General features: G+C 41.1%; 1 long non-coding RNA gene across 1 annotated transcript in view; it reads right to left on the minus strand.

The window, feature by feature from the left end:
* Positions 1 to 1,598: 1,598 nt before the first annotated feature.
* LOC306820679 overlaps positions 1,599 to 23,436 on the minus strand; it is a 183,898-nt gene continuing 162,060 nt past the window's right edge. The window contains exon 4 of the long non-coding RNA XR_013778691.1: positions 1,599 to 1,676. This is a non-coding gene — a long non-coding RNA (uncharacterized lncRNA). The remainder of the gene's footprint in view (positions 1,677 to 23,436) is intronic.

Below are 23,436 nucleotides of genomic sequence, written 5' to 3' on the forward strand. Positions count from 1 at the left end.
TATTTTACTGAAACTTTTCTACTTCACAGGTTTTTCTTTAACTTTATTCACGTCTGGGAGCCCAACTGAAAGAATTTGAACGTTCACTGGGACTCCGACTTATGAAAAACATTATTACTTCTATTGAATTGGAAGACTGCTGAAACCAGTCCGGCAGAGAAGAGAAAGTGCAAAACAACCTTTCAAAGTAACTGGCTATTTATTATAATGAGGGACATTCAACATGAACCCAAACTAAACTTTAGGCTGTCAGAAATGTATCTCACACACACACACACACACACACACACACACACACACACACACTCAGGAGAAAAAACAAAGTAACAGTGGAAAAAGTTTGACTGCAAAATAAAGAAATGAATTCATTGTATTATTTGTCTGTTATGACCAAAATATGTCTCCTTTTAAATCACTCTGTCGTCCTTCAATCGGATAACAAGATGGTTTTAAATGTGCAAATGTTAGTCAAATATATATATTCACAAATCCAGCTTGACATACTATTTACTCCTTCTGAATTCTGAAAATTAATTTATTTAAAAAATAATTGTGTATTGTGAACTAAAAGCAGTTGTTTGTATATTTTATTGAAGCTGGATCTGCTAATAGTTCATATTAAAGTGAAAAGTTTGGGCCTGTCATCCTGTTTCTACATTTGACACAACATATACAGTCCAACACAAAAAGTTATTTAAGATAATTTTTTTTTATCAGCAAAGACTCAAGCTGGTTTGTTTTTGTCTGCTGTTAAAATGAACATTTTAAGATGGGACATGTGAGGACAGCTACAAGTGGACACTCAAAGAACTGTGGATGTTCTCTGGAGTTTGCCACTAAAAGTTTTAACCAAATCACCTTTGTCAGGTGATAGTTTGTTAATAATTGGTTGTATTTAAATTTGTAATAATTTCTTTTCATGGGGCGCACGCACCAACCACTTCACCACCTTTCAGATAAAGGTTCTTCACATCTTTTTACATGTTTGACGATGAGCTGCCGACATGCAGCAGCCCCTCGGTGAGGGGAGACTTGTGGTAAACTTTTTGATGGTCCTCTCTTTCTGCTGCGATTTCATGAGGATGACAGTGACGTGCCATCACTGTCATCATCAAATTCATGCTCATTGCTGCTTTCATGCTCATTGCCGGGTTCTCAGATGAAAAAGCAGCAAAAGAAAAATGTTTTGACAGCGCTGTGTAAAATATTAAACCAAATATATATATTCAAGAAAGCTATTTGAGCCCACAGTCCCTCAGCTGGACTGAAATATGAACCTGGTGTTTATATGTAGGAACACAGTGTTTAATGTCAGCCTGTCACAAATCAAAAAGCAGTCATTGTTGAAAAGGAAAACGATACAACAGATGATGTTGTCAAGAAGGTTCAAAGGTCACTTTTTAGTTTCATGCAAACTGGGTGAAAGTGGGACAGACAGAGACACTGAGATAGAGGTTCTGTCGCTGCAGGGATATAAAATAAACAGACGCAGAACTAAATATCAAATGTCACCCAGCCATCCCTTTGGTCGACTTTCACTTGGTTGTTTTGTTCTTTTGACATCTCTGGACACATTTTTTTTTTTTTCCATTTGAAGCGTTTTCAGGAAGAAAGGGCACTTACCAGAAATAGCTGCGGCTGCTGATGGCTCTGATTCAACGGATCCACCCGAGGGCCTGAAAATAGGAAAGAAAGATATACTGCTTAAAAAAGGAATGACATGCTCAAATATCTCAAATTTATTGAAGGGTGTCATCAGAATAATGTCCCCAATGTCTGACAGAACAGAGCATGATTATATGTCCAAGAACCAAACTCAGACAAACACGATTATTATTTTTTTTTACAAGATAGAGATAACACAGCATCTGGAAAACAGACGATGATTAAAAAACCGAACATGAAGAAATGTCTGCATCCTGTCCTGTACGACAGTGCCATGAGATGTTGGCACAAATCACAGCATGGGGACAGAGAGAATCATTTACCCTTGGCAGTGAGGGGACGAAACAAAAGATGCCTCCGGGACGAAAGCGAGGAGAGCGGCCTCTTCCTGAGCAGCTTTTGAGGCAGTAATTACTGCATATTCTCGGAGGAAGTTCTTAATAACTCATTGTCTTTGCCGTCAAAAGAAATTTAATTACGGCTGAACCTTGGCGTAAACATGTTTGGTTTAAAGTATATTAGCTGTAATTATTTCAGAAGTGTGATTCAGACATTCACGTGGATCTACGCGAACATGACGCATCATTCTTCAGAGTGCAAGGCTGCACACAAACACGCAGCCAACACTCAAACCTGCACGTCTGCATCTCTGTGGCGTTCTCTGAACAACACACTGAAGATAAAAATCTCCTGAGCATGGTACTTATTCATAATTCACACTCTAAGGTCTCTCTCTCTCTCTCACACAGAGAGGGCGATCAAAGTGCACAGTTGTTCCAAAGTGCCTCCAGCTGGAAACCCCGAAGTAAAGGAAGGGGAAGGAGTGGAAGAGAGAGAGAGAGAGAGAGAGAGAGAGAGAGAGAGAGAGAGAGAGAGAGAGTACCTGCGTTTGGGACTGATGGAGGTCAAAAGTGTGTCATTTCCAAAAGCTGCTAATGGAGCGTGCAGTACCTGAACGCAGCAGCTTGTGGCTGTGGTGGAAGTGGGACAAACTAAGTTGCCACAGTTGCAGCATTAAAAGAGGTAGGATGGTTTAAAATGTCCAGCTTAAATGTCAAGCAGTGAAGTGCAGGATATTACACAAGGAATGCCAGTTTCTTTTAATTCTGTGATATATGCTGAGATATACAAAAATACAGGACATTTCTCAGTATATATTGCTGTTGTTCATGTGTAGATTTACAAGTTGTATTACAAGGCTGCTTTAACTCTTGCTCTTACATAACAGAGCACTTCTCCTTCCAGGCCAACACAGGGGTGAAGGTGGTGTCACAGTTTTGCTAGTGTAAGTTGATGATCAGATCAGATGTGCTCGAGTGTTCAGATCAACTCAGGGTCCTGCACCTGCTGGTGACCTCACACAACATGATTGGCTGTACGGAGGCAGCGCATTGTGATTGGCCGTTCCTCTGACAGTTCCTCGCTTTTTATGGATCATCAGAAGGAGATTTGGATTTATTCTTTTGAGAAAATGTGAAACATATCTACAAGAAAGTGAAGTATTATTTGATCAACAAAAGTTACAACAGGGTTTGAAAAACAGGAAAAAGACAAAGGTACAAGACCGTTTGCAAGATTATTGTCCGAACTCAAGGAACTACTCCTCCCACAATCCTTTGCAAATGATGTTTGTTCTCAAAAGTAACTTCTGTCATTTTTAGTATACTGTTAATACAAGTGTTATACTATCTCTTTGTATATTTAGTGGAAAATATAAACTACTTCACTGCGGCATGTCAACGTTAATAGTATTTAATAGTATTTCATGTTAGCTAACGAGCTACAGCCTGCTAGCGAGAGTCATATGTTTGTGTCTGATTTGCTCCCAGACGCACACTTTTAAGCCCCATTTCATTATATCGTATTGTATCTTATGGTGTTAATAATATTTTATCTTATTGCACTGATGCATTGTACTGTATTATGAATCATATGACATTGTGATGTACAGTACCATCGAACCATCAACCTTAAGGTTGAGAGACATCGACTCCACAGCTGTGTTACAATACTGTACTGTATCCTACAGGGCCTTTTTTTCTGCTGCAAACTGTCTTTGCAGAACCTTTGTCAGCTATCAGTCACATAATGAGGTTCGCTGGATTTTATTCAACTGAGGTGACACAAAACACATTTTGTCCTGGCGTTTTTGTATATCTTTGAATACAAGTGAGAAAATCCGTTTAGTGCTTTCAGAGCAGTCTTCATGAATCAGTGAAGGTTATGGTAAAAGCTAAAAGAAAAAGGAGGGTGTATACATAATGACTTTAACACAATAACTGTTGTTTTTACAATATACCTTAGAACTGAATCGAGGTAAAACCTTGAATGTTTTATTCACCCGTTCTCGGTCCATTTAGAGACTTTCTGTGCCCATTACTGTTGAATTTATAGTTTAACTGCTGCCTCCTTGTTGTTTATATAATGATCTTCAGCAGAGTTAACACTAAAAATAATTTGAACAGCATACAGGCTCACGGCAACTTTCTTTTCCATTTAATTTTTTCCCTCCACCTGAAGAGGGTCAGGAGTCAGCCTATAGTACGGCACCTCGGAGTGAAATGGGATTGAGCGCCTCATCGAGCACACTTCAGCAGGGCAGATGTCATCCAGTTTATGTCATCAGAGCGCTGTAATTCTAACGTCTGCTCTCATACAGATAACTATTCTAAGTTGAAGACGGGGCCAGAGCGGCTGAACAGGGAATAGTTAACACGATGATCATGGCTCTTCCCGGCACAGAAACCGAATTAGCTCCTCGTCTGTCTGTTAACAACCCTGTTTTTCTACGAGGGATCATTGACTGCAGTCTTGCCATGCTTGTGTGTCATTTAACGTAACACTGTTTAAAGTTTATGGGAGAATGAAATCTCAGTCATTTTTATCCATAATGCTCTCAACAATCACATAACAGCCCATTTTACCCAGACTGTGGATCCTCTGAGAGAGCTCAACGACAAAAGGACTGAAAAGGTTGAACTCTCTCGACATGCAAACATTTTACTTTATATGTTAAGATATTCTGAACTTTTATTTGTTTACAACAATAACCTTTTAACAATTTAAAGCTCCTTCAATGTTTTTTTTTTTTTTCTTCTTCTGTATGATTCTGTGGATTATACCTATTTTAGTGGAAAAAATCTGGCTGGCTGACTTTACCCGTGTCAGTACTTCATGACTCTTTGCGTGAATGGAAATGAAATGGCCAGAGAAGACGTTGACAGCATGATAGCGTAGAAGAAGACACAGTGTCCAGAATCCAGAAGAGGCTGAGTAGAAAAAGCTGTTCCAGCTCTTCATGCTGTGACGAAGGAATAGATCGAGGACGTGGAGGGTAGGTTGGAGAAAAATTACAGACTTCAGGTTGCACCATGGTGTATTTAAAAATGCACTGAAGAGTACAATAATTCAATCATATAAATATATTTGCCCAGGACCCATTTCGGGATATGGATGTCTTATTGAATTTTTTTCAATCAGATTCATTATAATGACAGCACTTTCTAGTTTAATCTGTAGACAAGATCGCCCATGTTGGGGATAAAAGGGAACACTTTCTCTGGCCCGTCTCATGGTGAGGGCCCATGGAGGTTAGCAAAAACATAGTCCATCAAATGTCATTTTACACCTGAGTACCCACCATTACCTCTGAAAGCAACAAAAACAGACACTTTATTTATTGTTGCTTTAGTCAGATGAACCGTTTCAAAATGGAAACCCTCTTCTTCAAATCACAGGACCCTTTTTGTTATATTGTTAGCAATGTTAAGTGTTCCCATTGGGCGCTAATGTTAGCTAGGAGGCTGATTGAGCTGAGTGTGCGTAAATGTACGTTGATTAAAATCCTATCCGGGGAGGTCCCATTTATTTTCTGTTGGCCTGGCCTCAAGATAAATCAAACCTATATTCAGTTTGGGGCACATTGATGCTGAAAGGTCCAAACAAACTGATGTACTGCATAAACATCCCACTAAACACCCTTTAGTTTTTGAGATTGGGATCTAACACGACAAAAGACAATTCAAACTGTGTCATAGTCCTACCATCAAAAACATCTGTCCTTACAAAACAGAGGCTGATGTAAACTTGAATTTAGCATGGTGACAGTTTTGGTCTTTGGTTTGTTCTAGTGTCTATTAAAGTCTATAGATTATAACTCATGAACAATTTTCTTTCTGTTTGAGTTCTGGGTCGTTTTTTTTTTCTCTTTGGTTTAAATTCTACTCAACATATGAATATAAGTCTTTTGTTCATTGTACTGTGAGCTCTGCTCCTGGATAAAATATGTTCTCTCTTCCTGAACAAACTTAGTCTCTTTGTCTTTGTAAGTGTTAAGAGAAGCACACAGTAGGTTTTATCACGACATGGCACAATACTGGAAATGTAAAGCACGCTCTTATATGTCTAGATTTATTCTCAGCTCCTTTCCTCCAGCCCATGTTTTTATCCTGTAACATCTGTTAAAGAAACAGGAAACACTAAACATGAAACAAGGAAACAAGGAAAACAGGAAACATGCAGGGAAGTGCCAAGGACAAACACCTCGACCACACTTGCATGCTGACAAGTTCAACTTTACAAATTTGATTCATTACATGGCACTGCACAGCTGTGAGAGGATGCACACCTGCACAAATCAAGCCCATGATTTCAGATTTGCAGCATTAATCATAATTCTCCTGCAAGGCAGTGTGACACTGTGTTTGAGGGTGCCCAAGCACGCTTCAACACTAAAGTCCAGTTCGGTTGGCCAGTGTGAGTCAGTCTGTACTCAGGCATGGTACCGTTCCTCGGCGTTGGAACACTTTGGAGAGGTGTGCTACTTTATGCACGAGATCTTCTCTGTGTTGTTCTCTGATGTGTTGTTGGGTACACAGGGTAACAGCAGTCTGAAGCTCATTTGGAGCTTTTTATGTACTGCAGAAAGTTCAACAAATTTTTGCTGTTGGACTTCCAGTGGGTTGCTGTATTAGGTTGTCAGAGCAGAACAAGACTGGCCCTGAGCTGAGATCAATGTCAACTCCTTTCAGATGAGGTGAAACGTCGCTGTTGGCGCCGGGCTACGAACAGAGCCAAAGAGGTCAAAGCTGCATTCTGCCTGTGTGAAAATAAATGAATCAATAGATAATGACAGAACCACGACGGCAAATTAAAAAAAAAAAAAAAATGACCTGGAAAACTGACAACCTTCATGACAACAAAAACATGAATATAAATCTAAATGCCAAAATTAATATTTTTAATGAATCATTTGAAAACCTTCATCTGCAGGCAGTGCAGATTGTTGCTTATTAATAATAATACATTTAACTTGGTGGCCTAGTGGTTAGCCTGTGCGCCCTCTGTACAGACGCTGTAGGCCTAGAAGCGGTCTCTTCAGGTCTGTGCGTACTGACCTGTGGTTCTTTTCCTGTATGTCATTCCCCAAGTAGTTCGCGACCACTCATGTCAATCATTCTGTTTCCACAGTGAGCCCTTCGGTCTGTCTCTGGAGCGTGCTAGCAGCGCCACGACTCTGCGCTCCATTTCAAACATGCTGAGAGACTATTTTCGTCATCCTCAGAAAGACAAGGCAGCACGTTGTTTATATCTTTTCTCTTAATTCCCGCGTGATCCTGTAGTTCTCTTGTAGTTCTCTTGTAGTTCTCTTGTGATGTTTGTGAGCTGCTTATGTGTGCGCTCCGCTGCGCTCACTTTCCAGAAACAGATCGAGAGGGGCAGGACACGTGGCGTCCGACGGAGCACAACCGTGCCGCTGACGTTGTGCGGCGCACTGAGTATGTGGGGATTGTGGGTAACTGTTTTTAACAGCATCAAACACCAGCCTTGTTGTTACTATATGTCAGCCTGCATGTTTCAGTAAAACAAACTAAAGATGTGATGAACGATCATACAACAGGTTTCAGAAGAAGACAGGTGTTTTTGCTACATAAACATTGAAGCCTCTCGCTGTTAGAGATTTTTAAAGGTGGATTTTAACAGGACACAACTCTTGAGGTCGTACGTTGGAAGTCCGTAAAACATATATCCATATGCTGATCCAAATAACTATTTTTTACTTTTATCTATACTATAGATAAAGAAAATAAGAAAGAAAACGAGTGACCAGCTAAGAAAAAGCAACGACAATAAGAAGTGGTGGCTTAAGAGGAAACGACAGTCGCCACTCAACCTCTGCTCCGTTGTGACCGTGCTGACCTGGGAGACAGTGACAGCATGTCTGTGTGTGTGTGTGTGTGTGTGTGTGTGTGTGTGTGTGTGTGTGTGTCACACAGAGAGAGAGGGGGTTTGTGTGTGTGTGTGACAGATAGAGTGACAGGGACAGGGAAGCAGCTGCGTCCCCAGTGATGGTGGTTTCTTGTCTGGTTACATATTCAGCTCTGTCAGACACTGAAGGCTGAAGGAGGACTTACCGGACTGGACAGTCACAGACAAGAACAACACACATTTAAATTTAACTGCTTAGTTCTCTTCTTAATGCCTGGAAGACCTGGATCATTATGCTGTCATTAAATAATGACAGCATTAATGTCTGATTAGGCAAGAATTAATAACGAGATGTAAATGTATTTGTTTGTAGAAGCTTGATGTTACACAAAACCTCAGCATGGTTAAGGCACTGACACAAATAACATGCTGATTATAATCTTGTTGGTGTCTTTAAGTGTATTGTTTTGATGCACCACATCAGACTTGAAGGGCTTGAAGCGGTGGTAAGGACTCGTTTCAGCCCACACCGTGTTTGTTGCACCAGGCTGTAAAAATGTTCATTTCTGCTATAAAGTTGGACATTTCAAAATCCGATTAAAAGGAGATTCCTCAAGTGGACACTCGATGGTACTGCAGTTTTTATACGCTTACCTTAGCTTCATTATCAATACTAGATTGCTGCTTGATTGGATCATAGTTTTGAGCATATTTTGCTGACACGTTTTGTCAAAACAAGTAAATGTTAAATAAACTTGAGCTTGAAGCGCTTTTACACCGCAGGTCACACCTACACATTTACACCCATTCACACACTGAGGGCAAGGCTGATATTTAAAGTATCCATCAAAAGTAGATAATCCCATTCATACACATTCACACTCAGCTGGCGAAGCAACTTGGGGTGAAGTGTCTTGCCAAAGAACACATTGAACATGTGGCTGCAGCTGGAGCTTGAATACCCGACCTCCCCATTTCCACTAAGCGGTCCGATACGGATCAATATAGTTTGGTTTCGTTTGGTTCGATAAAGCCTGATCCTGATTATGTTTCCACAACCAACTGTGCCCTATATGGGAGGCCGCATGTAAGCCAGATGCCGATAGACGCCTCAGCTACGTAATAGCGTCACATCATAGCAGCTAATCACTAACAGCGAACCAAAAGGAGAAAAATGTTACAGTGAAAAAAAAAACAACAACGGAAGACATGCAGCAGTTCGTCTACTTTGTCACTGGCATGTGGCTCTTTATTACAAAACCCAACAAAGCTTTGTTTCAGAGAGAGCTGTGTGCCGCGAGGAGAAATACGGACGAATAAACAACCGACTGTAAACACGGCAGGATTGTGTTTGCCTCTGTCGCACGGGAAGTAACGATTCTTTCAACCAATCAACGGTCTGCAGTGTTTAGCTCCACCTTTTTGGGGTCGATCGATATACTTGTCCCCCAACAGAAGGATCCCAAAAAGTAGGACAGTACAGGTCGGTAATTTTGGAATTTCCCGGCTTTAGTCGATGGAAACGCCACAAAATGTGTGCCGTACTGAGACAAGCCCAACTGAGCCGCCTGGTGGAAACAGGGTTAAGACCATTTGGTCTTAAGGTATTAAGGCCAGTCGGGCTCCTGGAGAGGAGCTCCTCCCCCTTCAAAACATTGCCAATGTACTTATGTCATTTCGACAGTGTGCAGCAGCTCTGCAATTTTTGCAGATAAAAAACCCCCAATAAAACAGATGACTCCACTGTGTTCTTAGATGCTTGTTTTTGTGTTTCTTAAAGTTTTCAGGAAACATTGAGTCTCTTTGTCACAAAGGAAGACGAGGTGATACTTTGATCTATCTATAGGATTTGTTTTGTATAGGATACAACTACCAACTAAGCAGGTCCCGTAATAAACCGAGACAAACCAAGGTCACAAATACAGCACAGTTATTTCTTTTAGATACAGTTCAACCTAAACAAACATCATTTATGATTATCCTTTTAAAGATTTATACAAGAACTAAAAAGAGCAGCTGGCCTCTGCCAGTCTTCCTCTTTCCATCCCTCCATCTCTGCAGCCGTCCTAAAAATCCATCCCTACCTCTAAATAAAGAGGTTAACATGACCGGGCATGGCGTCTAAATGTGATTACTCAAGTGATTTTTTAGCCCATCCAGCCACTAATGTGACAGGCAGCCATTTTCCGCTGGAGTTACACACACACACACACACACACACACACACACACAGACAGACACTCTGTGCCCTCACACATACACACCACATCCTGCTACACACACACACACACACACACACACACACACACACATCGACAAACTCCCCAGACACTCATAAAATTAGATGGACAGAGATGAGAGGAGGGATGGGTAAAAGGTGGTGGTGTGTGTGTGTGTGTGTGTGTGTGTGTGTGTTGGGGGGGGGGGGGGGGGGGGGGGGGTTGGGGGGTCGGGGAGAACTGGGGAGGGTGGAATTTGATTGTTATTGCTTCCTCTGGGTCTAAGCATGTGTGTATGTGTGTGTGTGTGTGTGTGTGTGTGTGTGTGTGTGTGTGTGTGTGTGTTAGCGTATGTGGGTGTGGGGTGGAAGATAAAGAGGATGAGGAAAAATACCAACGAGGAAACGAGAAAGAAACAACATTTACACAACAAAACACGTTGGGTTTTTTTTACACTCTGTCAGGTATAAATACACCTTTAAATGAACGGCCCCCACCTTCAATACCTTCAATACCTTTAGATACGTTTCATCTCATCTCAGAGGTTGGACATTTTACATTTTACAGCCCCCCCAAAGTCAAATTTCCGACTTAAATTCTCAAAGAATCTTCAGTAGGCTGAGCTGAGATCCAACATGGCTGCATCAACATTAACATGTAAGTTGTAACTATTGTGTTTTATAGCAGCTTTGTCCTCTCTCTGTCTAATTAAACCAAACATGGACGTCCTCTCACTACATTGTCCATGCTTTCAAACCAGCGTGCATTCTTTTTTATTTGGCCTTTCGGGAAGGTGCCGATTTCAAATATAACACTTGTTGAATATTTATGATCCGATCTCCTGTTGTGTGAGGGGAACCCAGAGGACAGCCGAGCTTGTGACGTGAACGAACTGATAGGAAGCAAGCTGAATGAAGGACTTGTGCATCACTTAGCAGGGGAGCCAATGATGCACACATTTTGGAGCAATCTTCCCTCTGCCTCAATCCAAGCTCGGTGAATCTGGCCCCCCAAACATGTCCTATTTTTAGGTATTTTAGTTTTACTCCTTTGAATTTTGATACAGACAAGTCAAGTCTGATTCTCCTATAAAAAGAAAATTCTAAAAAGAAAAATCCTTGAAAGAGCGTTTGATTATTTTTTATAAAGGTTTGTTTTATGTCTCTACCTAGAGATGGGACAGTGAGGACAGGGTCGGAGAAAAAGGGAGCAGGGAACGACATGTGGGACAGGAGCACCAGACTGGAGCCGAACCCCAGCTGCCCACCTGCAGGACCACGGCCTCCGCACGCTAACCACCAGGCTACCTGCTTCCCCTGACACATTTATTTGACCACTGAGAATATACATGTATTTCGTGTTTTGCGTGCGATTTTAGAATATAAAGCAGCCGTTTGTGAATGTTCAGCTGCTGCGGGCTGAAAGGTGAAACCAGGAGAACAATTATAAGAACTGAAAAGTAAATCGTCTGTTCCAAGAACTGCTCTCAATGAACACTTTACAGGTTTTATTTTTCTAAGAAAGAACAATGAAAAGAGGTTTGAAGGGTTTTAACACAACCATACAGCTCCTTGTGTGGTCTATTTCAATAATTTTCTCATCACTTGTTATAATAGCGTTTTCAGTAAAAAAAATATCTAAAGAAAAAAAGGAACAAAAGAAATACGATCACAAACTCTCCAGTTTGTTCTTTCAGCAGACTGTGGGCGTTTAGTGTATTCAGTCCAGCTCTGGCCGGATTGTGTTCAGCTTCTCTCAACAATAAATGGCAGTGAAGGCCGAAGCATGATGCCAACCGAGATACAACAACACAAAGCACGCACGCACGCACACACACACACACACACACACACACACACACACACACACACACAAAGCGGCGAAGTCTGCTGTGAGAGGAGAGAGAGAATCTTTATCTCCCTCTCTCTCCCCTCCCAGACAAATGTGACACTCGGGACTCCCCCTCTTTCCACTCTCCCTTGATGGATAGCTCTCACACACACACACTCAAACACACACACACACACACACACACACACACACACACACACACACACAGACTGACTCTCTAACTGATGTATTGCCAGAGGGTGTCTGCGTGTGTGTGTGTGTGTGTGTGTGTGTGGGTGTGTGTGTGTGTCTGGAGTGGGGGGGTGATGGCTAACGATTACGGGAATTGTCATTCGCCGATCATTCGTCTGCATTTGTAAACCATCAACGTCAAAAGCTCTCACACACACACACACACACACACACACACACACACACACACACACACACAGCCACACACACGTATACACACAGATGATGCTACGAGGGGGTGTGTGTGTGTGTGTGTGTGTGTGTGTGTGTGTTGCATGGCATTTTCCGTCATCTAATATACAAAATTCACATTAAGAACATTAGACAGATCATGTATCACCGGCCCGTATGTTGGTGTGTGTGTGTGTGTGTGTGTGCGCGCGCCTCCTGACACTGATGGGTTGTAAATGCAGATGGATTATTTTTAGATAGAATTTTTTTGTAACGTTAATGCGGACTTGGAGGCGGAGCATGTTGGTCAGCCAATGATCAGCTGATCTCATGTGAGAGTCAAACACACACACACACACACACACACACACGGAGGCTACAGGAACGCTAACATCTCTGTATTCTCAGGTAATCTGTCAACAGATTTGTTTGGCGACGGTGGCCTAGTGGTTTGTGTGCGTGCCCCATGTACGGAGGCAACCGTCCCTCTAAGAAGATGTTCTCTCTCTGTCCTGTCTCTAAAGGAAGACAAACTGATCTGTTCAGCAGACACAGCTGGAGTGTGCGAGCAGAATGAAAAAACTCCTCTTCATATAAATTACAACAGATTGTTGGATTGTTTACATTTTTGGTAGAATCAAGTGAAGCAACCCAAACTTGTTTTACAGCCCAATAGATGCTGCGTCCTCCTCGTTCACTTCTGTCATTTAAATGATTGACAGCTCTCATGGAGCGCCTTCGTGATTGGCTGATCATTTCAGATAAATCCAATCAGCACACAAGCCACTGATGTTTGATCTATATTTTTCACATTTTGATGTATTCAATTTTTTGTATATATTTATTTTACTGCATTATTGGTAGTAAAAGCAATTGGACAACCTTTCGTTTGGTGTTTTGAGTAGAAGACGGGAGAGATTTGTGTCTTCATGAAAAGCTGTGAACGTTTCCATGAGTGGAACAAATCAGTGTTTTTACATGATTTTAATGATGTTGTCTTTGTCTGAGTGTCTTTGACGTCTCTGAGTGTTTCCCTTCTCCAAAACTTACTTTTCCTACAGGCACGTGTTCGGGTGATTTTCACCCAAATTAGTTTCTCTCTCCTGCAGCTGCCTTCACCAGGGACGTCTCAAATGTCCCAGGAATGGACCAAAGACCAAGTTTCCAGTTTCATTATTTTTAGTTTTTTTTCTAATTTATCTGTCATTTTTTAAACATTTTTATAGGGTCCCCCTGTGATGCTTATTTTTATGTTAGACATGGCACGCTTGGAAAATAAAAGAACTCAATTTGATCATGTATTGTCACATTTTGATATGTCTTGATGACAGGTACTTTTTATTTGCGATATTATATCGGGTTAAAATCATGGTGTAAATAATTTAAACATGTTCTTGGGTTAAGCAAGTTAAAAACACAGAGGATGCACCTCCATTTTAAGGTTGAGGTCTGTTATTGGATGAACTAATGTAAAATAATAATAATAATAATAATCAGTGGAGTTACCACAGTGTAAGCTACACACGCTTGCTTGAGATGTCGTCCCTGCTCTCTTCGAAAATCTCCCTCGTGTTTTACAAATGTCTCTTTACTGCATGAAGATATTCTCCAGGAAAACTAAAATTCCAGCAATAATAAAGAATTTATATCCATCAAACCATCGAAGGATTTATGAGTAATTTCCTCCAACAGATCAGGCTGCATGTAAAACACACAAGGTGGATCAGGCCTCACGAGCACAGTGAGGGACAGTGAACATCAGGCAGATGAATCCTGACATATGTGGAGGCAGAATAGAGTCTGAGTGACCCCCCCATCACCATTCCCCCATCCACCCACTCCACACACGCACACACGCATACACACACACACACACACACACACACACACACACACACACACACACACCGCGCACACACACACACACACACACACACACACACACAAACACACACAGACTGTATTAAACGGGCAAGTGAGTCAGTGAGATCCATCTGTCCAACATGACTGGTTAACATTGGCCAATATGGGATTTTATGAGCACTGTGTATGCGTGTGTGTGTGTGTGTGTGTTTGTGTGTATGCATGTGTGTGTGTGTGTGTGTGTGCCGCTCTGCACTAATTATAATCAAATACATTCCTACTCAAGTTCATCACCACCGTCTTCATACTGGTTATCTCTAACTGGAGATTCAGGTGATCCACTGGGCATGTTGCGCTTTCTGCAAAGAACACCTCTCTGTTTTATAGTTAGCATTCAGCACAGACAGCTTTTTTTTTTCCTGCAAAAAGTTCAGTGACTAAGCTTAACCACCGTCACGTCTTTGTACAATCAGATTGTTTCCTTGAATGTTGGTGTCCCAGTCTGTGAACTCACATTGTGTCTAGTTATTACAGAAGAATCTCTACACTGACACCTCTGTTAGTGCTGTACCTCCAAATACAAACTATGTGTTCCCCATTTACCTTTTTAATATACTTATATATATATATTTTTTTTTTAAAGTGAACTTTTATTTCAATAGGCCAACATAAGAGCTGAAGGAAGTGAAGAAGACAACACAAATTTTCTCAACACCTCCAACTTAAATAACACCAGAAAAAAAGGAAAGAAAAGGTATTAAATATGCGACAGGGTAATGGGCTGTTGTTTTAAACCTCAGCTTCCAGTTTCATGCCGTTAAGGAGCAAAAGAAAATTGTGTAAATCAAAACTGAAATGATTATGAGCAGTAAGTGAAAGTCAGCGAGCTCCATCCCTCACAGCCAGGAGAGATTTTCAGTTTTGCATAAATGATGCAACAGTGTGGCATAAATCCTCTACTGTACATGACAGAAGCAGAAAAAAAAAGATACTCTCACATCTCCACTACATTTTTTTCCAGCTGACAGCAGCCATGATGAGTTCTGAATGGGTGACGTATCATGTCTGGCACTGTGAGCACAAAAAGCATACTTAAAACTGGAGCTGGTTGAGAGCCTCATGCGACCTGCAGAGAGCGATGGAATCTGACAGGAAAGGAGGATTTCATCACACTGCTCAGACCTATCAGGAAAAATCCAAACAGTGTTGGAGTTATTGCTTCATCTTCACGGTGGTGGGCTGCTCAACATGAGCTGAGTATCGTGTAAAATCTGCCCGCCGCCGGCCTCGACAAGATTTATTAAATTGAGAAGGCCTCACAACTGTACTGACTCTCTGACTGTGAGATCTGATACTCAACCAAACACGTGATGGAAGCAGCAAAAACAATGTGATGAAAGGGTGGCTGTGACTCATTGGTTAGATCCTGCAGCAAAAAGCCTGATGTGTCCTTGAGCAAGACACTCAACACCAAATTAAACAGCGTAACTGTAATCTTCATGAATCCATGAACTGACTGCCTATCTGCTCACACTGCTTTTATTTGTATAAATGTGTTGATATATGTGTATACATATTTATATATCCATATAAATCACATGTTTTACAAACTGCTTGCTTCTATGTATTTGTCATAGAGAGCGACTGGAAAGTCAAAATGTCTCCGGAGGTTCATCAAGTATTTCTGACTCTGTCAACAAATGGTTAAAATATGAACAACAAACTTTAAACTCTGGAAAGTTCTCACTCAGACCAGAGTTAATAAGATAACAGTTAGAGACTATTTTCAGCAGCAGATGAATACACATGTAGTGAGTTGATCTGACACACTGTAAGAAAGTGTGTGAGTGTGTTAGTGTGTGTGTGTGTGTGTGTGTGTGTGTGAGTGGTAAATGAATCAGCAGACTGTGAGAAGATGGAGACAAAGACACATGAAGCCCTGTTTCATCATTATATTATTCTACTTCACTTCAAATCGCGACCTCATTAGAGATGAATGATAGACTTTTATTTTTTCATTATGTGCTTATAAACTTTGTTTTTTTTCATTTAATGCTGGCTTTTTTTCTTTGCTGTGTTTTTTTCAAGAAAAACTCGAGCAACAGCATAAATACAAAGCTTTGCGAGCAAAACTGACTCAGCGCCAAAAAGTGCATTTTCATATTGCACACACTTGCTTTGATTATGTTTCCAAAGGAAGCATTCATCTGTTGCACAAGGACGTCTGTTAGTGGACATAATTAAAATTAAAATCTGTTGTAGGTACGCCAATATTTCTATCAAAATAACAAACATTAGTTGCATTTGACAAGAGTATGATGGATTCTTCCTCAAGTGATTTAAAAACCACACCTGGCTCATGAACAGTGATGAATATAAACATCAGGATGCATGTATACTGCCTCTCAGTCTGACTCATTGTTTGTGATCAGTGCGGGGCCACTTTGCTCAGATCTGCATTTCTGAGCCTGGTGTGTCATTCATCAAGAGCAGAGTAATAGCATGCTTGATTTATTCCGTAGACATCTGGTTGGAAAGTGTGCATTTATCACCGTGATCGCTTCACAATCACTCTCTCACCGCTGCACTCAACAGTGCAAATGCAGACGTACAGCAGGTGCAAATACACGGTATGTATATACACACACACACACACACACATCAACACACACATGCTCATTTGTTTCATGCATGGAGGAATATAAAGATATCCATAAGGGTGCAGGTGCGTGGGAGAAACAGTCTTTAATCACCCTCAGACAGGGAGATCCCACTTTTACTCAGCAATATGTTAGTCAAAAATGTGTCTCTTCACAATCACTCTCTCACATTGCCAGTCTTTGTCAAGTTATACTCTCAACTTATATGAGCCAGGAAGCTGCAGAGCTCGGCCCTGATGACCCCTTCACAGCACGGGTAAAGCTCCTGTTAGAAGGTTTGTCGCCTATGAAATGAATTCTGATGTCTCTGTATGTCCGACAGAAGCAAACAGGACCATTGGCAGGAAGGTTTTTCTTTGCCTGAAAGTTTTCTTCATGTGATGCAAAAAGCGTCATATTGCATCACATGAAGAAAACTTCCAGGCAAAGAAAAACACATTTTTCTCGTCTCGGGGCAAAATGAGGGCTGGACTCACGACCATTCAACACTACTACTTTACTAGAACGAGGAAAAGGGACCACATTACTCCTGCATTGGCTTCTCTCCATTGGCTCCCTATAAAATCTAGAATAGAATTTAAAATCCTTCAGGAGAGATAAGAGATCTCTTATCTCTCTCTCCCTCTTTCTCTCCCAGCTTTCTTATCTTATAGTAATAAGATATGTCTATAGTGACAAGCAGTAGCTTGTCACTATCTTTGTATTCTAACCTCTCCTTTTGAGCTCTCTTAGGTTCCTTGAGCTCTCTTAGGTTCCTTGGGACTGTCGGTGAGGATGGCCTGCCCAAACAACCCCCCCCCCCCTCCCCCCGAGGATGGCCTGCCCAGACCCCCCCCCCTCAACCTATCCCATCCTCTTCTTCTTTCTGCATCTTGTCCCATCTCCCCCATCCCATTTTCAAGCCCAGCACAGTTTAGCAGATGGCTGTTCCGTCATGAGCCCGGGTCTGCTGAAGATTTCTGCCTGTTAAAAGGAAGTTTTTTCTTGCCACGCTATGATGGATTAAGCTGGGCTCTTGTAATATAGCCATCAGTAAGGTCCTTTACCTGCTTTTTGTAAACATAACAATGAGCATGGTCTTGTTACCTGCTCTTTTGTTAATGTTAACAGACAAACAGTAAGGTCCTTTACCTGCTTTTGTAAAGTGTCTTGAGATAACGCCTGTTATGAATTGACGCTATATAAATAAAGATTGATTGATTGATTGATTGATACTACTGGGGCGGCAGTAGCTCAGTCTGTAGGGACTTGGGTTGGGAACCGGAGGGTCGCCGGTTCAAGTCCCGGCACGGACCAAGTCCGGAAACTGGTCTGGTAGCTGGAGAGGTGCCAGTCCATTTCCTGAGCACTGCCGAGGTGCCCCTGAGCAAGGCACCGAACCCCAAAACTGCTCTGGAGCGCTCGCTGTGGGCAGCCCCCTCACTCTGAGACCTCTCCATTAATGCATGTCACTAGAACCCTGTTTGTGCATGAGTGTGTATCTCGGCCTATGTGTGTGTTAGACAGAGTGTAAAAACTGAATTTCCCCTCGTGGGATTAATAAAGTGTAAATTATTATTATTATTATTATTATTATTATTACCATGTTTCTAATGATACACAGCTTCATGTAAATGGGTGAAGTATCCCTTTAAACACCAGGGGTGTGAGAATATGCTGCTTACAGGATTCTCATCATCCTAAAAACAAAGCACTTGATTTCATTGGATGTTAAAATGGACCGCATACCTATTTGATCAGTTTCACTTTATAATCAACAACATTTCCAACAGTCATAGTGGGGATTATTTCTGTGTGGATCAGGCCTCAGCAGATGGTCATAACTCCTGAGACACACTTATTCTTTCGAGCAGCTTTGGGTAAGTTCTCTGGGTGGTTTGCTGCTTGGTGTCAGATGTTTTCTTCTCTGTGGACACATACTGTAGGAAATACTCCACCAGCTTAGCTTTTTTTAGGGTTTTTTTAGCGTTTGGGAGCTCTGCATAGCTAAACACATGATGAACCTGCTCACTGTGATTAGAGAGGAATGTGTGACAATCTGTTGTGCAAAAAAAAAAAAAAAAAAACAACTTAAGAGGTGATCTGAGATGTGCGGGGACCAGATGGTCACACTGGCAGAATTCTGAGGCTGCAAATCCAAACAGAATACGATGGATTTAAAAGCACTTTTTTCCTTCCTCTTTTCTTTCCTTCTGGCTTTTCTGACTTTTACCTGTTTTTATTTTATTCTACCGACAAATCACAGTAGGAAATAATGGAAACATAATTATATTCAGATGCACTTCGAGCCGCATATTAAGGTCTTACTTTATTTTAAAATGTTGCAAGCAATAACTGTTGTTTAAAAATTGACGAGGAGAGGTGACATACCTCCTGATTTAGTATGTTCCCTCGATCTCTCTCGCTCTCTCTCTCTCTCTCTCCCTCTCTCTCCCTCTCTCTCTCTCACGTGTCTCCACTCAGTGTGTTTGTTGGGATCCTGCATCATAACCAGTTTGTGATGAATAAAAAAATATTTATCTGAGTCCAAAACTGTTACTTCTGCCTTGCTCGCCCGCAGCTCTTAACAGTCTGCTGTGACCTGAGTGTTGCACGAGCGAGGAGGTCAAGCCGAAAACATGTCATACGCTCTTTAATATTTAAACACTCATCCCCCCCCCACACACACACACACACACACACACACACACACACACATACCATGACTTAAAGAGTCACACCTTGCTTTCAATTGCTTTGCACCTCACACTTTGGTCCTTTCTTTATGTCACTCTATCCCTCTCTGCCTCCTTTTTTTTTTATCTTTCTGTAAACACACGTCTCCTCCTCTCTCTATCTCTTCCTCTGCCGTTCAATAATTGATGTCAGCTGTTCCGTCTTCCTTCAGCTTGCTGGGGAGGTTTAGGAGACATGACTCGGCTATGGAGGACACTTTGTACAACCCCTGACACGCACACACACACCTACACACACACGTGCACATTGACACACACACACACACACACACACACACGCACACACAGAGTTCAAGCGGAGGTCAATTCTGTTGCATTAATGTTGCAGGAGAGAAAGTGCTGGTGTGCGTGTGTGTTCAGCACTTATTCAGATCCACATAATGTGACACCAAATATGGTAACTGTGTGTGTTTGCGTGTGAATCAGTGACTGGGTTCAAACAACGAACTTTATCAAGACTAAAGGATATTCTGCGAGCCTTTTTCATTCATGGACTTTTGGACTCTTTGGGTCTGACAGCTGACTGCCACATCAGTGAAGGGCTGAGTTCAGGCTTTCTGACTGGGATGGCCCACCTGAGGCCCTGACTCATGGAGGGATGGCAGAATTTCACAATTTAATTTCTTCATTCCACCCCTTCTGTCCTCTCTAATGGTAATTATGTATGAAAAACATATTTTAGCAATGAATATATCTTATATAAATAACAGAGATTTTATTTAAAGTGCTTAGAAAATGGCATGAATACGTATGTAGGCTCTCTGTGGGAGATTAAGTCCATTGCATGGAAAACTTTTTGCTTAGAATTTTTTTTTTTTAATGTAAAGATTAAAGTGGGTAAAAGTATTTGTTTATAATTGAAATCAAAAAAATCACCACAGATTTGGATTTGGGGGTGGCCAATCAGATTTCAAGGAGGGCCCATGGGACCCCTCCGCCCCTGCAGCAGTGGCCTGTTGCTCCAAAACACATGTGATTAATGTTTGTGTGCCCATATATGAAATGCACTTGTACACAGATGTTCTTCCTTTTCTTTGTGCCTCTGGGTATCTTTGTGTTGTGGTAAGTGCTATATTCTAATGTTGACAATATAGCTATTTTTTGTAGTAAGATGTTTGTGCTTGAAATAAGTGCTCACTCAAGTGTCCATTTAGAGGGAATATTCATCTACGTGTTATTCAAATGAAATGACTGTTGGAATGTGGATAAAATGTAATTTACATGAATTCCTAGCTGACTCCTCTGCTGAAGGTACAGTATAAAAAAGATCCTTGACAAAGTTTCAGAGGGGCTGACACGTTGTGATTTTTTCTATAAAATTGGTTTTACATTGCAGGAGAAGTGTGCCGGATAATTTATTTTCAATTAAAAACATCCTTGAAAAATAGAGGGTGAGCCTTTCACACCAAAAGGGAAAAAAACCCAGCAGAACATATCGTTCAAAACTGATCACACATTGAAACTTACTAGATATATCATTACATCATTCAAAAACGTACAAAAGCAGTGAATAGAGCTCAAAATAATCTAAATATTTATATTAAAATATAAAACACACAAGTTGTCATTCTGACAATCTTCCCAAAAACAAATAAAGGGTAGCAATCTATTTAGCTTCATAAAGATGAAAAGTGTAATCATATTTTTTGATAAAACCTGCAGGACCGATGGAGAGCAAATGATTAAAGTAAACTGTTGGATTATTTTGATTCATCATATGTGTCTCATCTATATTTCAGCTCTCTCACTCTCTCTCTCTGCCGTCATAATTGAAAGGCCATGGCAGGGGACCGGAGCAGCAAATAGCCTGATCAATACGCTGCCTGATGTGTAAATTGATCGAGTTTGTGAGTATGATGGAGGCTGTTCTTGTGTGCAAGTGTTTGAGTGACACACAGAGTGTTTCACTGTGTGTGTGTGTGTGTGGTGCTCCCACTTATTGAGGTGTTCAATCAGTCTAATTCATTCTCGCTCAGAGACCGCTGTGTGGTTGCAGGACGATTCATTTACTCTGCAGGCTCCAATCAAAAGAATTCCCACCATTCCCCGCAGTAATAATCACTGCATATGAAATTACTGGATCCATAACAGCAAACTGCTGTACACTGAGGGGCCAGGCAGCATGTTTTAATGACTCAGAGTGTATACATCTTAAAGGTCACATGTTATAGTCCTTAAAATCAACTTCAAATAAGTCTCTGAGCTACCCTAAACATGTGTAAAGTGTCTTGTTGTAAATCCTGTATTTGATCATGTCTATTAACCCCTCTATTTCAGCCCTGCAATAGGCTGTTTCTGTGTCTGTAGCTTTAAATATGTAAATAAGCTGTCTGACCACGCCCCCTCTCTGGAAGGATTTGGGTGGCTCTGGCTTTCTCCCTCCATGCTGTATTGTTTACAGTGAGAAGGCAGACTCAGAGGGCAGAACAAACACCTAGCTGTGAGAGTGTCACCCACCTGGGGGAGGGGCTACTGCCCTTTGTGATGTCATGAAGGGAAAATCTCCAAACAGCATGTTTGAGTACACATTTCCTGAAAAGTGAAGCAGGTGAAAGAGGGAGGGACTTTTTCTCATCATTGGGGCCAATTTTCTTTCTCTCACTTATCTACGTCTGAAACTTTATTTAAAGCTCATCAAGTGTTGCCAGCTTCTTATTTAATGAACATTATGTTTAACTGCTGCGTGCATATCTAATGAGAACAGATGTCAGAGCGAGTGAAGAAGACCCTCTCCACCTAATGCACGTGTCTCTCTCTTTCTCGCCCTCTCACTCTCTTTATCTCCTGACAGCCTCCTCTCTAAACAAATCTTGTTAGACATGAGATGTGAAACATTAGAGATGTCCCGATACAATGTTTTCATTTCGCCTTGAGTATCGGCCGATACCGGCGCGATACGATTAGCACGAATCATTAACCAGTTGGTTACACACACACACACACACACACACACACACACACACACACACACACACACACAGACATATACATGTATACAGTATATAGGCCACCAGTACATCATAATGTTTGAGTCATACTTCTTATCTTCTTATCTATTTATGACAAGCATAGGCTAAGACAAAAACAAACAGGCTGGAGGAGATGAGCAGCAGTGACTGAGACTGAGGCCGCTCAATCTAAAAAAATCTGATGAAAGATCCCAAAGAGACTTTCTATCCTCCAGAACACTGTCAGGTGTACTGAGCATGCTCAGAAAACTCATCACTCCATCATCTCTGCAGGAGACGCAGGAGACACATGTACACATGTTGCGATTCTTATTATTTATGGATGGATGGATAGATGGATAGATAGATATCATAATTCTCTAAAAGATATCCGCTGAAGTTAAAATTATAATTTTTTAACTCACTATAGAGCAGGAACGACAAAAATAAAGTCATTTTTAGCACAAATATATTTGTACTACTTCCTGTAGATTTGTTTACTTTTTGTTGATTTGTTTACCTCATGTTGATTTGAACTCTTGAATGTTTTCATGTTTCTGCATGCTCTTGTTTCCGGCGACGTTAACTAAAAAATCTGCTGAGATTATTTTCCAGTAGTTTTATTATAAAGGTTTTTGCATCAAAAAGAATAAAATAATAATAACTCTATTATAAGTGTAAAAAAGATAGAAAAAAGAGACATGAATAAATCTATTTTTAGATTATCGTTTGTTTTTATTTAAAGTAACAATTCTACAGTATTTTTTTTTAAATCTAACATTATTGCTACCTTTTTAAATATCATGACAACAAAAGTCTTAGGCCCCACATCCACCTTGAGATTTTTCCAGGCTGGCTGTGGACTCAGGAGCGTTAGCATGAAGAG

Source organism: Symphodus melops (genome assembly GCF_947650265.1).
Source record: "Symphodus melops genome assembly, chromosome: 2".
NCBI classification, from domain to species: Eukaryota; Metazoa; Chordata; class Actinopteri; order Labriformes; family Labridae; genus Symphodus; species Symphodus melops.